Raw genomic sequence first — 16,602 nt, 5'->3', positions numbered from 1 at the left:
CAATGAACCTGCCCAGTTTCACCCTGCAATGTTCTCCCAAATCAGACTTTTGGTTCAAGCTTGGCTGAAAAGAAAAAAGTTATTCTTAGTAATAATTTCAATGTGCAGGAATTAAATGTGATACCACTGGTTTTGTCACATGCTTTATTACATCAGGCAAAGAAATATCGTGACTCTATACTGAAAAGGCTTTAATTTGCTGCTCTAGTACAGGCTTTTCTGCTTTTTTTTTTTTTTTTTTTTTTTTTTTTTTTTTTTTTTGCTAAAAAGAAAAATATTTTCAAAAGATGACAAGTATTTCTTATTGTTACAGCTTTACAGTCAGGAAATTTTCACAGTCTCACAATTTAAACAAAACCCAAACCTGTTACATAAGGTATTACCGAGTTGAGATGAGAAAAGGGAAGAGAGAATTGAAATGTCTTTCCTCCTCAACATGCACCTCTCTCCACTGCTCCCCACTTCTCTTTGTGAGAATAACCATGCTGGAACTGTTTGTTCCTGCAATTTTCTGGAATGAAAGAGCTGGGGCACTGGCCGTCACCTCCAGTTCCTCTGGCACGCTCTCTGATCCCCTTCATCAAAATGGGTCACTTCTAGCTCCATTAACCAGCAGTTAATTGTGCAGATTTTTAATGCTGTGGGCACTTTGGGGGTTTGAGAAAGGCATCTTTGGGGCCACTGCTTTATTGAGACAGAAGGGCAAAATTGCTTTTCAGATACTGGAAAGGGACACGTTCAAAACAGTGAACGTCCCAATGTTAATTGCTTTACCATAATTTTTTCACTGCTTTTGTCTCTGTTGTGGAGCTTGGGCTTCCCTCTTCCCTGCCTGCTCTGCACTCCCTCTCACAGGACGTGACTGTTCAGTACAAGTGTCAACAAGGAATTTCATGACACAGCTCACAACTCCTTAGCACGAGGGCCTTCATCAAGGTGGTTCATGGTCAATATTGACAGGACAGAGCCTCCTCTGCCCCATACGACTTATTGAGTTACCTTCTTCCTGAAACACCAAACACCCAAACCATTTTAATGTGAGTGATAGCCACGTGCTTTTCTGATGGCACTTCAAAAGAGACAGCCACCAAGAACCTAAGGACCCATGTAGGTAATCTTCTTTCTCATGCTGTCTTCTAAGGGTTTCTGGCACAGGGATTCAAAGCCGTCAGAGGTGATGGACTGAAGTTTGAATTTTGCTGTGCAAGCTGTCCTGCATGCCCAGCAGTGTCAGCAGGGTCCCCATAGTAATGATGCCCCTAAGGGAGAAAGAGGACTGTAGAATATTCTGTCATGTCTGGAAGAGGGATGCATGACAGACATCCTACAGCCATTGAAGGATGTACCTTGCCAGTTCTATGGTACTAGCCATAACAGATACATGTCAGGCAAAAATAACATCTACTTCTGTAGATCTGCATAGATTTTCACTGTGTGATTTCAGATTTTTAAATTTCTTTAAGAAGGTTATTTAAAGGGCAAAGGCCCCCAGTGTTCCACATGATCCACAGGGTGCTCTGCCCACTTCAGTGACAGAGGTTGGAACTGGATGACTTTGTTCCTTTCCCTTCCCTCAAACACTCTGCGGTTGTAGGATCTCTCAGCACTAGCACAGGAGGATGTGACGCCTTCACACCCAGGTGGTTGTGCATGGCACCGCACAGCGGCTCACAGTGAAAGCAAAGGCGAGGGCGGTATTCACGGATGCCCCCTTAGCTGGCGCAGGGCAGAGAGGAGGAGAGGAGAAGCGGCCGAGCGGACACGGCAGCGGGCCCGAAGCGTCGTGAGGCGCCACACGCCGGGCGGGCTCCGGGCCGCGCGGGGAAGGGGCCGCGGGCGGGGAGGGCCTGCGGGGAGGCCGGAGCCGAGCGAGGGCCGGGCGAGGGGCGGGGAAGGGCCGTGCCGGCGGCTCGGTTGAATCGCTCCGCGGCTCCTCCCAGGGGCGGCCCGGCGGCTGTCGCTGGAGGCCGCGGGCAGCGGGGCCGTGTTTCCCCTGGGGACAGTGAGAGACCCCCCCTCCCATCCGCCATCGCCTCACGCCGCCGGGGCTTCGCGGCCGCCGCTGCCGCCGGGCCCCGCAGGGATCCTCTCTCGCTGCTCCTCCTCTTTCTCCTTCACCCTCTCCCCCCACCTTCACCCCCCGGCTGAGTTCATTCACTGGGATTGGTTTCAAATGACGCCATCGCTTTATATTTACACCAATGACCTCATCGCAGCAGCTTGAAGTTTACTGACCAGCAAAACTCTTTTCTCTCGCTCGTTCTTCTCCTTGTGCTTGCTCTTCCCGGGTGTTTGCAGTCTCTTCTGTCATTCTAAGGCTTAAAAAAACAAAACAAAACAAAAACCCTCAAACAAACAAAAAGACCAAACACACACACAAAAACCCCCAACCTCCCAAACTTTTTCCCTCCTCCCGAGCTTTTCGGTGTGTGTGTCCCCCTCACCACTGTCCCCTTTTAATTTTTTCAAGCCATCTTGGGAGGGGGGAAGGAGAGGGAAAAGAGAGCTCCAAAGCTCCAAATGCTTCCTTTTTCTGCTCCTCTCCCCTCCCACCTTCACGCTTCCCACTCTTAAAAAAAAAAAAAAAGCCGAATATATTTTTTCTTTTCTAATTTTTAAATTTGCTGAGGCTTGGTTGTTGTTTTAGAGAGGACGCTTTTTTGGTTTTTATTTTTTTCCTTATTGAAGAAGAAGGAAAAAGAGGAGCGACTGGAAGAGGACAAAGTTGTTTCGGGCGGCAGCGGCGAGGCTAGTGGGCAATTGCTTTTATCCTCGCCGAGGGGACAGGCAGCCAGACTGACAGGGGTGACACAGTAAGTGCCGCAGCAGCGCAGGGGACCCCGAGCCGGGCCCGCACCGCGGAGGCCAAGCTGGGAGGGGGCCGAGGGGCGCGGGGGGGGCCGGGCCGGGCCGGGCCGGGCCGGGCTGGGCTGGGCGGGGAGGAGGAGGAGGAGGGGGAGGGAGGTGAGGGAGAGGCGGGCGGCGGGAGCCCTCCCTCCCTCCTCCCGCATGCCCTTCCCCGCCGCCCCCTCACCTCCGGAGGAGAGCGCCCGCAGTGGACAGGTCGCTGCCCCGGCCCGGGCGGGCTCCGGCCGCCTCCGCAGGTGGTAAGAACGGGGGCCGGAGGGAGGGGGAACGGCACAGGCACCGCACGGCACCGGCGGCCGCCCCGCGCTGCCCTCCCTACCTGCTGCCGGCACCCTGCTGCCCGCGGCGGCTCCTGCCTCCCGTCCCTTCCCTGCCCTCCTCCCGACATCCACCTGCCTCTCCCCGTGCGGGGAGGAAGCCGGGCGCCGCCGGAGCGCGGGGCGGGAGGAGGCGCCGCCGGGAGAAGCGATGGGAAGGAGCCCGCGGGCTGCCCCGCGGGGGGCTCGGCGCTGCCCGTGAGCCGCGGCGTGCGCCGCTGCCCTGCTAAACTTAGCCCGCAGCGCCGGCTCCGCAAAATGGTCGGGGATGCTTTAAAGCCCCGGAGGGCTCCCGAAGAAATGCTGAAGTTCTGCCTTCGCCTCGGAAAACGTTTAAATTGAGGCGGCTGACAAAATGGAGGGCTGCCGCGGCGTCCAGGAGGGAGGCAAATTGTTAACCTGGCATCGCGCTCGCCTGAGCTGCCGGCTCGGGGCTGGCGCCGGGACGCGGCCTGACAGATCCCCGCTCCCGGCTTTGTCCCCCCCGGGCCGGGATGCGGGGCTGAGCGCGCATCACCTGGTGTATGGGATGTGCCTATTGCCGAGCCTGACCAATGGCAGGATTTTTCAGCGGCCAAAAAACATTTGGTTACATGTCAGATGAGAAGCTGGGATTTTAATTTTTTTTTAATTAATTTTGATTTTTTATATTTTTGAAAAAGGAAACCCAGGAGAATTTACTTTCTTTTACCGTCGTTTCAGCTGGTTGAAATATAAAATCAATTTATTTGGTTTTCCTTCAAATGAAGGGTGTAGTGATAACAAGCTATATTGTCTGACCTATGACTAATTCTTCTATTCAAACATTCAGTGTATACCCAGCAGAAAAAATAGATCTGTGCTAGTTTTGAAACCTGAAAGCAGATTGAACTGTTTCTCTTTGCAGGAATGTTTCTTGGGGCTCTTAAAAGAGAAAACCCCAACCAAAACCCGAGAATGATTTTGTAATCCTTGCTCTGAGATTTATACTATTCCTAGCAGTGTGTGGTTTGGTAGATACAGAGTTTACAAAGTCACAACTGACCAAACAGGAGTTGGTTTAGACTCTTGTGTTTTGAGGGGAGGTGGAAAAATAGTAAGTCTTAATTTCTTTTTATGGTGTTCATCCCACTGCCCATTGGAGATTGAAACATTCATCACAGTTGTTTATGTTGGTTGTCTGGGAGTTTCTGCTTGAATGTGGACCGAAGTATGCAGCAGGGAGGTGTACATGTATTTTTAGCTTTCATTTTTAATGACAAAAGATACAAAGAATAGTGATACTCACGAGTAAAACTTGCATTTACTGAGTATGCTCATTAATATTTTGAGGATGGAATCTATAAGAAATATCTGAGTTGTAGTAAGTTTCACTTGTTGTGCTTGTTTAGTACACAATTTTAAAGTCCCTTTTTAAATGAACAAACACATAAAAGCAGCAGAGAATGTGTCAGTTTCTGTGCTACAGATGGTAGCTTCAAAATGCTTTGGTTTAATACCTATGGGAAGGTCCAGAAAAATAAACCAAGCATTTAAATATAATGTGTTGAATGAAGATACCTGAGTACATTCCTGCTCTAGTAGCTCTGCTTTTGTTAGCTACCCAAGCAGATGTAATGGAACAAATTCACACCAGAAAAACTTCTGTAGAAGATAGCGAGCTCAGTTATCTTTGTTTCTGTAAAAATGCACGCTCCTCTTCCAGCAAAGACAGCTGGCCGGGCAGGGGTGTTTGTTTTTAGCTTGGCCTGACCATGGGGACGGTATCGGCAGAAGCTGTGCAGGAATGTGTTAAATGGATTTCGCTGGGAGCTCTGCCTCCCGAGGCAGCCCCGGCGGGATGCCAGCCCTCGCTGAGCCCGTGGGAGGAGTTGTGGTTGGATCTGCCATGTGCCCGTGCACCTTCCCTGGCACACGGGCTCTGCCCTGCGAGCCCTGCGCTGCTGCCACAGCGGCACTGAAGTCATTCGCAGTCACTGGGTGTGAGATGGGCCAGGCGCTCCTCTGCCTATCAGATAAGAGATTCACGTAGGCCTGCCGGAGCCCTCGGGGGCTGAATTCAGGCTCTCTTTGTAAGGCTGGCCTCCATAAGAAATGTCAAATAGACAAGTTAGATGTTGGTTTCTGTTACTTGCATTTAGCTTCAAGTGAGTTCTGCTCCAACGCGCTGGGCGGTAAGAGGTGTGTGCGGGGTGAGGGCTTTGCTCCATCACCTGGGTTTTTAACATTCAATGCCATAATCCTCACACCAATTCAGCAAATTCACTGCTTTCAAAACGCAATTTTGCTAAAAAAATACAGTAAGTACAGCTGAGGTATTTTCCCCCCAAAGAAAAAGGAGGCAGCAGGATGATAGCTTTCACTTTGTAGCATGTCAGCTGAATTTTCTAGGACTTTTTTTTTTTCTTTTTCCTTTCTGTAGAAGCAGTCAGGAAAGCATCATGGATATTCTTCAAGTGCTGACAGTCCTTAATAGCCAGATGGCATAGAGTAGTTACTGTCAAAGGATGAGGTGTGGAAGGATTGACACATCCCTTCCTTTTTCTTTTCCACGTTTTTTTCCAGCTTTTGAAAGAAGCATGGGTTTGGTCTGTGACTCCACTGAATCTGCCCCTATGGATTTGTTGTTATGATAGTGACTAAATGCTTCTTGAAATCTTGTAGTATTTTGTGCATGGTTGTGTAATGCTAAATCCTTGATTATTTAAGAATTTTCAAGAAGCTGGTTTTCTTGGTAATAGGGAAGAAAGTGTGTCCCTTATGTGTCAAACAGTACATTTACTTTCCCTACAATTCCTTAGGGATGGCTTCCAGAATGAGCGTTGTGATATGGAGGATTTCTGTAGACTATTTTAAACACCAATAAGAACATATCAGTATTGCTAGTATTTCTGTGGTTTGTTTGTATCCCACTCATAAACAAAGGGAAGTGTATCATCCTTTAGGGCTGCCAGTTGCATACATGGCCTCTATTTCTGCACAAATCAAAAGCCACAGGTGATGGCTGGCCTGGTGGTGAGTGTCAGGATGTTGTTCTAGACTAAAGTTGTTAATTGACTGAAGACCAGGGATTATTTGCAAGAAAGTGAAGTGAACACTAAGTTCATGCTGCTTTGCAGTTGTTACTTGGGGGACCCTATCCCCAGGAATTCATCACTATTTTAATGATATCCTCCCCCTAATACTAAAGCCAGTGGAGATCAAACTGCCCCTGGAGCAAGGCAGGAGGCTGGGATGCCCTGGGCTCCTGCAGTATTCCTGCTGCTGAGGACAGGCATGGCAACAGGGCAGCTCTTGTCACCACTTCTCAGCTCCACCATGCCTGATCTTTGCATTGGTGCTGTCTTGTCAGCTCCAAATAGCAAATCTCTATTACAGTTACTCTGTAAGTTCCTGTAACTCCTGAAGCAAGCAAAAAATAGATATTAATGGTCAAGTTTGGCATCTCAACTTCTAGATTTGCCTCGTTTTAACTAGGCAGTTCTGTCAAAGGCCTTCTGGCAGGTACCATGGTCTCCAGCAGAGATGGTGTTGGGCACCAGTGAATTACTGCTCAGGGCTCAGAGCAGACCTGCATGTAGGGAGTGTGAATGGAGGGTAAGAACAAGGTGGGTGTGAGTTCAAGGCCCTGTGTTTCCTTCTGCTGCACTTTGTGGTCTGCTGCTGAGCCAAGAGTGTTCTGCTCAGAGCTGGCTCTGGGAAGGCTGGCAGCCTTCCATGTTGTGTCCCTATGAAATGCTCCAGCAGCTGAAAAAAACCCCACCAAAATTAATAATTGGGCAAGCTAGGAAAGAGGGGAAAGTGTTGTTTCAGTGATGGGAGGTTTCCAGTGGGGCTGCAGGGATTCAGTGGGAACATTCCCAAACTCCCTTGGTGCTGCTTTTCTGTACTTTTGCTGTCCCAAGCTGGAAGGTATCAAAGGAACTCCTGAAACAAGGTTCTTCTTTGAGGGGAATTCAGTTATCTCTTCTCTTTCCTGATTACAATATGATACTTATGTTGCCAGTGACTTACACCGCTTCTCTCTAAGTGTGTTTTTGGAACTAATTTTTCCCTGTGCTGTATGAGTTCTCATGATGTTTCCCATAAACTAGCATCATTTCCTTGCTCAGACCTCCTCAGGTACATTTGCACTCTTCTTTGCTTTCAAGCTGAAGATATAAACTTGTGTCACTTATTTAGCAAATAAAGATACAAAAGTTTGTATCTTTGTATAAAAGAGATGTGCAAAAGCTTTCATTACTTGAGAATAAATGTAATTTTTTTTCTCCATAAGATCTTTTTACACACGAGTCAGAGCGATGGTCTGCTAAAATAGTATGAAAAAAATCTTCATAAAATCATAGTGGAACTGTGTTCCATTACATTCATTTGGCAGAAAATTGACACATTTCCTAATATTGAGACTGGAACAGCATTACCCATTTTCATTCTGCCTCACTTGATTTTTGCTTTGCTAAAATGGTCTATGAATGGAGCCTGTTGACTAAATGATAGATCAGTGGCTGTACAGATACTCTTTTTACACATCCCTGCCTGCTTATCTAATGTTTTTATGTTACTGAAGGCAATGTGGGAGGCAAAAAGATGGGTCTGAGTGTGTAATGTAGCAACACTGGAATGAGAACTTTACAGAGAGCATGAACTGAGGAGGACAACGGGGACTAATTGTATGAAATTCCTTTTATGCACACGTTCTTGAGTTTGAATAACTAGTATGTATTCAGCCTACTGGATTAGAAGGCTTTGGCTCTGCATGTGTAGCATAGATGTTGCTCTCAAAATAGGAAAGGAACTCTCCCTCCTCCCACGCTATTCCGGATAAAATTGATTCAGTGCTGCATTTTGCTCCTACTGAACCCCTAGGAAAGCATGTTTAGGCTTTATAGTTCTGGTTAGGCTGAATAGTTCATAGTGTTAGAGATAGAAATGCCACACTTTTAATAGCCTGCATGTTGTTTTTGCTTCTTGATTGCTAGGGGTAAGAATCATTCATCCCAGACTTTGTAGACTCAAATCCCATGCTAGAACTTGGGGTTTTGCCTGCATGATGGTCCTTTCTCCACAATGCATATTTCACTAAATTTGTGCAGTTCCTTAAGCAGGACACTCATCTTCTAAACACCATCTTACAAACACATGCAAAGAGTCTGAGCTATGTTTCACAGGGCTTCTCTCAGCCATCCTGCCACTGAAACAAGCCTTAATGCCAGAGGTGGATTGAAATCACCTGAAGAACAGGCATGGGGTTACTTTCTGCTCATTCTTTTAATGCCACCAGCAATAGATATAGCACCTATCACCTATCCAGTTCCCACAGGTGTTCTGTTACAAGCGCTTAGGTGTTGGGGTTTCATACCTCCCTACTTGAAAATTCCTGCTTGGGACACAGTGTTTTCTCTTGCTTTCCAGCTTTGCTCTCCCTGACTTTCATGGGAGTCTGTTTGAACTCTGGAAAACTGGGAGGGAAGAAACTTTGTGTTACACGTCATTCTTCTAATGCCATCATACTCAGAAGTGCCTTTCCAAACTAAGAGAATTTAGATAGAGACCTCTTACTAAGAACAACTGGGGAGCAAACAGAATAAGCTTCAGCTTGGTTTCTACAAAGATTCATAAATGTTTGCCAATTTCTAAGCAAGAAGAAAAACTATTGCAGCTTACAGCAGAGAAGTACAGCAGTAATCTTAGTGCATTGGGTTGACATGTTATTGGATTCTAGTAAATTTCAAAATATGCAATAGACTGAATCCAGACTGGATTCTAGTAAGTTTCAAAATATGCAAGAGACTTAATCCAGATCAGCAGAAGGCAAATGGTGTCACCACTTTAGGAGGGCTCTCCCCACCTGTCAGAAGACCTTGTGTTTAAGGCAAGTGTGCTCCAAACTGAGGGTAGGCTGTGAAAGACTCTTCCCATAGTCTGCTTGGAGTTCTGCATTGATGGTAAGATTCTTCTCCTAGCAAGAGGACCCTGAACCCTCTTCCCTTTTCTCCCAGGCTGCTCCTATGTCCTTTCAGTTTCCTAAAAGCTCTCCAGCTTTTACACAGTGGATGTTGGGAGGCCTTCCTGAAGCAGGGTCATCTCCAGGGACTGGTCTGTATGTTCACATTCCTGTGTCTCAGGAAGGCAGGGGCAGCTGAAGGCACCACCCTTATGAGAGCTGGTAAACTTCATGTTCTCCTGGCTAGTAGGAGACTTACAATGAAATCTAATAAAGCTAAGAGAGCTGCTTGTACTTGTACTATCTGCTGCTACCTTGTTTGTTTCTCAAAATCTCACTTTTTTGTTTTGGTTTTTCTTTCAGCTGAATAGGTCTGATTTTCCTGGTCCTTTTTTTCTTGTCCAGCTGCTGAAAATCCCTGACTTCTCATGGCTGACACAGTGTGGGCATGCTGTCATCTTCTCAGTCCTCTGTTCTGCTTGTTAGATAATTGATAATGTTAGAGATAGAATGCCACACTTAATAAGCATGGATAGAGATCCGTGTGTGGTTACCATCCAGGTGACAAACCTGTTTCCTCAGTGTGGCAAAGTTCCTCACTTTGCTGTCTGCTGGGATTTCCAGGTAGACCTCTTTGAAGATGCCTGAAAAATTTGCCTATCCAGCCCAGACATGATTGTATGACTAGCCCATTTTTTGCCTGTTTCCTGTCTAAATATTACTGAAAGAAATTCATCTCCTTCAAGAAAAACAGGTATGAAAAAGAGCAGGAGTTCAAATCTCCAAGATACTGGTCTGGACAGCAAAAGAAAGTGATGAAATACTGATTAACTATTACTGTCATTGCACATTTTCCCAACATACTATTTCCATGAAGAGACACACATCTTTCCACCCCCTCAAATTTACAGAATTTGAATATTTTTCTGCAACTGAGGCTTGCATGACTTGTCATCTCTCCTGCAGGCATGACCTGTTGTGAAATGAGGAAATGTGTGGTGCATTTGTCCCTGCTGCCTCATGTATGGTTAAACTATAGAAAACTGGAGGAAGCACAGGCACGCTGCTCCTCTGACAGCCTTCTGCAAATACAAGCTATTAATGACCATTGCCTTTCATGGGCAAAACCAGACTTGGCAATTGCTTTGTGCACTTCATTTCATGGTGTAACAAGCAAGCACATCAGCTATTTTTATTCAAACCCCCAGACATAACCAGTATGGCAGAGTGGCTATGAAATGTCTGCATAGCTAAGTGAAAATACAGCTGCTGTTTAACACTAAACCTTTTTCTTTTACTTACATGATATGGAGAGTTCAACCAATGATCATCTAATCTTTCTAGCTGAGTCATGGTGAGGATTTGGAAGATTTAGCATTAAAATAGGCAGAATGTCCTTTTCAGTCACTGACTTTGTCCACTGTTTAGGTCAGCAATAGGGAGGTAATGCAGTAGGAGAGGTGGGTGGGTGGGAAGTGGGGACTGATCCATGGTAGAGGTTCAGGTCTTGGCCTTTCAGAAGCCTTTGGGACAATATCTTTGAATGAGCTGCTTAGTGGCTGGCACAGAAAAAAGCTGGATACAGTGACACTCTTAGCAAATGCTGGCTTAGAGAGATGAGTTGGTTTGGGAATTTTTAAAGGCTGATGGTGGTTTTCCCACTTTTTTTTCATTTTATTTTCCTTCCCCTTTCCCCTGTAGAGGCTGTCTACTTTGATGGGAAAATTACTTTTGTGGCATGATGAATAATTAAAAAAAATGTAAGACTGTGTTGATGATTTAAGTATTTCAGTATTTCAAAGCCAAGAATTTATGTCATGAATTAACTCGGGAGCAATGTTGGGCATATAAGTTTTTGCGTATGTACATACTAAGCATATATATATACACCTCAGAATTGACATGTGATCTCCAGTTCAGTTTTGGTTAAAAAAAGAAAAGAAAGAAAGCAAACCTTTCTACAAACCATCTACAAGGTAGATGTTAGAGATCCTAAGGAAAAAAGAGACATCACCTAATATGCTTTTTCCCTGACCTAGAACCTGTCAGATTTTGGAGTAGATATCCAGTAGCAGCATTTTTATATATCTTAGCTTAACTGAATTATTAAGTGCACTTACAAAAATCTTCTTGTTATATCCACCAAAGTAAGGCATTTCTATTGAGTGCTTAGTATTTGGCTCAGCTTGTGGTGCTGCTTTTCTGTACAGTCATACCTTGTGCTTACCTAGCTATTTATTACTTATTTACCTATTTTTGTAATTTATGTAGCAAAATGAGAATATACAAATCTTACTTCCTCATTGAAATGTCTCTCCCTTTCAAATGTCAGTTGTTATGTATGAAAGCACAGCTGGAGTAGTATAGAAAATAGAATTACTCTTTCTTTAAGGTGAAGTGGGATGGGTGTTGAGTAGATCAGCTGCTTTGGGACAAGATGTTGATAAAGAAATTGAACCACCAACATGTAACCACATCCTTCAGGTTCTCCAGCAGCAGGAAAATGGGCTTCCTTGAATTCCAAATTCTGCACATTTTGTTCTGATTTATGTTTAAATGTTTAACTTTAAATGTAGTTTTATTTTCTGATGTCTGTGGATAGAGCTGTGATCCTGCTTTTACTCAAAATGCACTTAAATTGCACTACAGTGGGAAAATACTCAGGCTCATCACTTTCTCAAGCTGAAGTTTCAAACAGTTTTTCCAGTTTCAAAAGCTGTATGTTATAAAGGTCAACTTCTGTCATAGTGAAAATACTGGAAAAAGAGGATGTGTGTGAGGAACAGAACTGGAGAGAGAGAAACGACAGGGCACAATAGAAAGAGGTATTGATGAGATGTTGAGAAAATATACCTATGTGCAGTAAATAAAGGAAGAAGAAGAAGATAAGAAGGTAGAGTCAAAAGAGATTAAAAGTATTTCTAAGAAGATGAAAGAAAAGTTCTGCACCAGTTGCACATGAAAATGACATTTCATTTAAATCACAGAAGCTGTAGTTGTAATGTCTGTTCTGTCTGACAACAGAATAGGATCATTCCACTTTGGCTGGTAATGCTAGGCTTGCAGGAGTAGATAACAGAAAAGTTATTTTCTGTGTGTATCCTCATACAGAAGCCTTTTTGACAGGCTGTCTGAATAAAGTCTTAATGACAAGTTGCAGGAAGTACAGGGAAAGGTGTAATTTCTAATTGGTTCATAGTAGTAAATACTATTTGTGCATCTAGAAAATAGCTTCTGAAGATTGTTAAACTGTTTGTGTGATTTATAATTCATGTAACTGAAGACAGACATTAAAACTTAGAAATGTTGGGTGAGATTATGTGGTGGCTTTTGAGAAAACAACATTGTGTGGGTTTGTGTGTTTGGTCTTTATCACTTGGGATTTGTAAATATTGAAGAATGAATTGCTTTCAGAACTTTTCATTATAAACCATATCTTCAGTTGAAAACTTTACAGTTCAGAGGCTTAAGCTTCAAATAGCATGCTCCTGAGTCCACATAAAGACATGTCTGTCAGTGCAACTGAGGGGATGGGAAGAAGTGTGGAAAATGATCTGTCTGAATGCTTCTATTGCAATTTGCTACTTTCTTCATACTGTTAGTGATTTATTGTTGGCTCTTTTAAGATCAGTTATTATAGACAGGAGAGAAACTTATATTAAAGAAAAAAGTTGGTAAATTGGTAAATTTTGTGTTTGCCTCTAGAATATGTTGAGTACAAGAGGCTGATATCCTTTAAATACATTGCAGGTACAGATGTGCCAGCTCCCCCAGGCCTTTGCTGTTTTTCTTCTGACATTTTGGGGTTATGCTAAATGGCACCATTGGTGGGAATGCTTTGTAAGTACAAGTAGTCAGTGCCCCAAGGAGCCTGAAGCTAAACACACAAAGCAGAAGAACAGCAGCTAAAGACTATTGACAAAGTGTCTTTTTTCCAGCTGTGCATGTAGACAAGGTTACCACGGCTGGCTGCTTGACCCAGTCCCTCTGCCTGTAGCTGCTACCCTAAGCCTGCTGCTTAGGGTAGTTTGTGTGACTGTTCTTACTTCATTCGAGGCCAAGTTGGGGAATAAATTCACAAGTAGCCTATTTTCTTTGTGTTTGGTTTGAAGCAGACCAGAAATCCATCATACTGTTTGCTCCATAGACTCTAGGTAGTTGTTTGCTCCATGCCAGACCTTAAATTACCTGCTTTCTCAAAACCTTAGAAGTAAAATACTTTATATGCTGTCTTTTCCTTTCTTCTGTATTCTGCCCAACTGGCTATTACCTTTGTTGTCCAAAAGAAGTGGGTTTAGTCACAGTAAAAGGGGAATTGGAGAACGTTAACATGGATCTGCTGAAAGTAGTGGAGCTCTCTCTCTCACATGAGGATGACACAGAGTGCATTTCTGTGACAAGTAATGCCAAAGCCTTGCAGGTACTGAGATTCTTTCTCGTCTTCTCAGCCTCTCTTTTCAAACTCACTCTTGAATGTCTGTCAGGATCCCACAGTGAGCCAGAGCTGGGAACCAGAAATGCCTGAAGATTGTTTGGCTGTCGTTTACTGCTGCATTTGTTTATTCTACTTGGTTGTACAGGCAGTTTGTGACTGCTGTAGCTCTTTGAGTCAGCCTGCTGGATTAACTTGGGAGCTGGCATGAGGGAGGCTGCTCACTGGTAGCCCTGACTTCGCTTGTTTTAAGCTGCCATGGAATGTACCCCCTCAAGCTTGTCTTCTGCAGAGGCAGCAAGAAGTATATTCATGGCATGGATTTACCCACTGGAAACCAAGGCTGGAGCCATTGATTGAGGCTATTAAGCTGATTACTCTTTGTTTGCCAGTGTGCATTCAAGTTGGCTTGTCTTGGCTTCCCAGGGCTCCAGGAGCTTTGTGCTCCATTGGAAACTCTTGCCTGCCACCTGACAAATTCAGAGCTTGGGTTCTGTCAGGATGCTTTTGCTCTAAAACATGGCCAGGACACAGACATATATGTGCATGTGTTTTCATGTACACATCCACATACAAATCATGTACATGAATGTGCACATGTGAATATATAGCCATATACTCCTCCAGAGTTTGTATCTTATAAAGCTTTCACTCAATGTGACTTTCTTTTTGTTTTTTTTGATGGCTTATATGACAAGAAAAATTATTAAGTAAGGCAATTAATTAGCTAGGAGAACAAAATAGCCTTGCAGATGATAAGGCTTCTTAGGCTCTTTCTAGGGATAATGAATTGAGAAAATCTGGTGACATGGTCTTCATGTAGGAGGTAGTTTTAATGTCATAGCTATCTGAAGTAGGCAGGTAAAATTTGTACATTTGGTAGGTTATGGTGTGTCTGTCTGATCAGAAGTCACAAGCATATTCATTACTTATCTTTCAAAGGAAAGTGAAATAAAAACCTCTTCCTACTCGAAAGCATTTACTTTGTATCATATTTATTTGGTAAAATGAAAAATCTCTTTTCTGACATGAGAATGCATAGCTAGTAATGTCTATTCATTTTTAACCCTGGTTTTCTTTCCTTTTCATATTAACTTAAATGGTGCCAGTGTTCAGAGTTGTCTCTGTTCTCACTTGTTAATAGCTTGTGTCATCTCTGCCCATTGCTCTGGGGGGAGTATTGATTAAACCTACAACTCCATTTAGCACTCCCATTCCTGTTCAAGTGGTGGTGTCTGATTTCTTTTTAATCCTAATGCTATATTTTTATATAATTTCAATCCCAATAATTTGTGGCTTTTGAGTATTCCTTACATTTACTCTAAGTAATAGCATGGTGACACCAGGACATGTTTTTGGAGTCCTGCCTGGAGTGAAAGGGTTCTGCAGGTTCAGCTGGAGCTCTGCCAAGCTCCTGGTGCTGCATGGCACTGCTATAATGGGATGGTGGGACTGAAATACTTAAATCATCAACACAATTTCCACACTGGAAGAGATGGTGTTGTAGAAGATCTTGTCTTGTGCAGATGGGAATCCAGAACATCCTCCTGGTGAGCCTGCCATCCCTACAGCATGTTGGGACTAGCCATGTTTCTAGTGACATTTTGTCAGCTCAAGGCTTTTGTCATTCAGGGAAGAGGTTTTTTTTTCCCTCTGCCAGATCATTAAGACTGCATTTTGATAACTTATGCCAAATTTGCATGTGGGTTTGGCAGACCAGCCAACTGAAGTAGCCTGTCTGTCATGTCAGCACAGCTCTGTCCTTCAGCCAGGTGTAAATCTAAAGTGGTTACTTCCCAATGGTTCCATCCAATGTTGCTACTATCAACAGACACATAAATTTGGGAGTTTTTCCCCTTCTACCACTCTACTGAGGGTTTATTCCCACCTCCTTGGGTAGGGGAATGGGTGCACATGGTTGTAAATATTACATTTATCTTAAAATTTAGATTTTTTTTTAAACTTTTTGCTATGGACTTCAAAGTGAGCTTTCTAGAAAGTCTACATAAAGTCCCTTCAATCAATGGGAGATGACATGCTCAAAGACACGTGAGGAAATTTAATGGTGTCTTTGGGTCTGGGAGAGAAGGGTGGTTCTGTATCCTCCCTTATTTCTTGCCATATCCTCCTTTATGCCTGTCATAAGGTCTGTCAAAAGCTCTGTGTGGCTGCTCTTGACTAACTTGTTCTGGTACTGAAGTTCAGCAATCTTTGTCTTTTTCTTCTTTTCTGTCATGTATAGCACTTTCTACAAACACTTTGTACCTATGCTGAAATAGCTTGCTTTGTGACTGTTGTGACCATTAGTGGCCATTACATATTTCTGTTTTCTGTTCAACCCTTAAATACTTAATCCCCTCATAAATATTGAGAACATGGTGCCTTATTCTTAGTTAATAAGCTTTTTTACTCTTAGTTAATCAACTTTTTTCCCCTCTTCTTCTGCTGTGTGAGTCCTGACTTAATCCATCTTGAACTTACCTTTTGCCAGCACCCGATGTGGGAGGGGCCCTTGCAAAGAAACTTGGTTTTGTTTTCTCAGTTATTATTATCTAGTTCCTGATATCAAATTTAATTGCACTCTTTGATTTTTGTGCATAAGCTCTTATGATTTTTCTTGTATCTGATACCTTCTGTTCTTCCAAAGTTTTTTTTTTCCCTTTTTTTTCTATCTGCTGTCACTTATATTGCTTTCTGTTTCTTTACTGAGGCTTTGATTCACATTTTTCTGGGATGTGCTCATTTGGCCTGTGTAACCTCAAGAAAATGTTACCATTTCAACATAATGACTCTTTTCTTTCATGGCTTCCTGTTCCCTTTCCTTGTGAAGTGGTATGTATACCTTCCACAACTTCCAGACTCAGCTGGGAGCTAAACACGCAGCTTTTCATTTCCTCTCCCTTCTCGAACTGAGGATCTTTTGGACCGACCAGCAGTGTCTAAACCACTGTTTGTGAAGCACAGCAGCATGGCAGGGGTTTTGGTGGGAGCTCTTCCAGGAATGTGGTGAGCTGGTTGTGTTATGGGCACTGGCATTCAGCAGTGACCTGCCTTTCCAACAT

The 16,602-nt window shown here is 43.9% G+C and overlaps 1 protein-coding gene and 1 long non-coding RNA gene across 4 annotated transcripts in view; one reads left to right on the top strand and one right to left on the bottom strand.

Moving 5' to 3' along the window:
* Positions 1–227: 227 nt before the first annotated feature.
* On the bottom strand, positions 228–3,495 carry LOC135460227 (uncharacterized). Its single transcript, XR_010443193.1, has 3 exons — positions 3,035–3,495; positions 2,236–2,318; positions 228–1,259 (listed from the first exon to the last, which is right to left on the bottom strand). It is a non-coding gene; the product is annotated as an uncharacterized LOC135460227 (long non-coding RNA).
* The window catches only part of DUSP16 (dual specificity phosphatase 16), a 58,660-nt gene continuing 44,648 nt past the window's right edge, over positions 2,591–16,602 (top strand). For 2 of the 3 annotated variants that reach the window (XM_064736955.1, XM_064736942.1), the window contains exon 1: positions 2,979–3,107. The gene's annotated coding sequence lies outside the window, so the exon portion shown is untranslated. Of the gene's footprint in view, positions 2,814–2,978; positions 3,108–16,602 lie in introns of those variants that run through there. The other variant, XM_064736948.1, reaches the window with a different exon arrangement.

Source organism: Zonotrichia leucophrys, chromosome 1A (genome assembly GCF_028769735.1).
Source record: "Zonotrichia leucophrys gambelii isolate GWCS_2022_RI chromosome 1A, RI_Zleu_2.0, whole genome shotgun sequence".
Taxonomy (NCBI): Eukaryota; Metazoa; Chordata; class Aves; order Passeriformes; family Passerellidae; genus Zonotrichia; species Zonotrichia leucophrys.
This window is presented reverse-complemented; position numbering and strand designations above follow the sequence as displayed.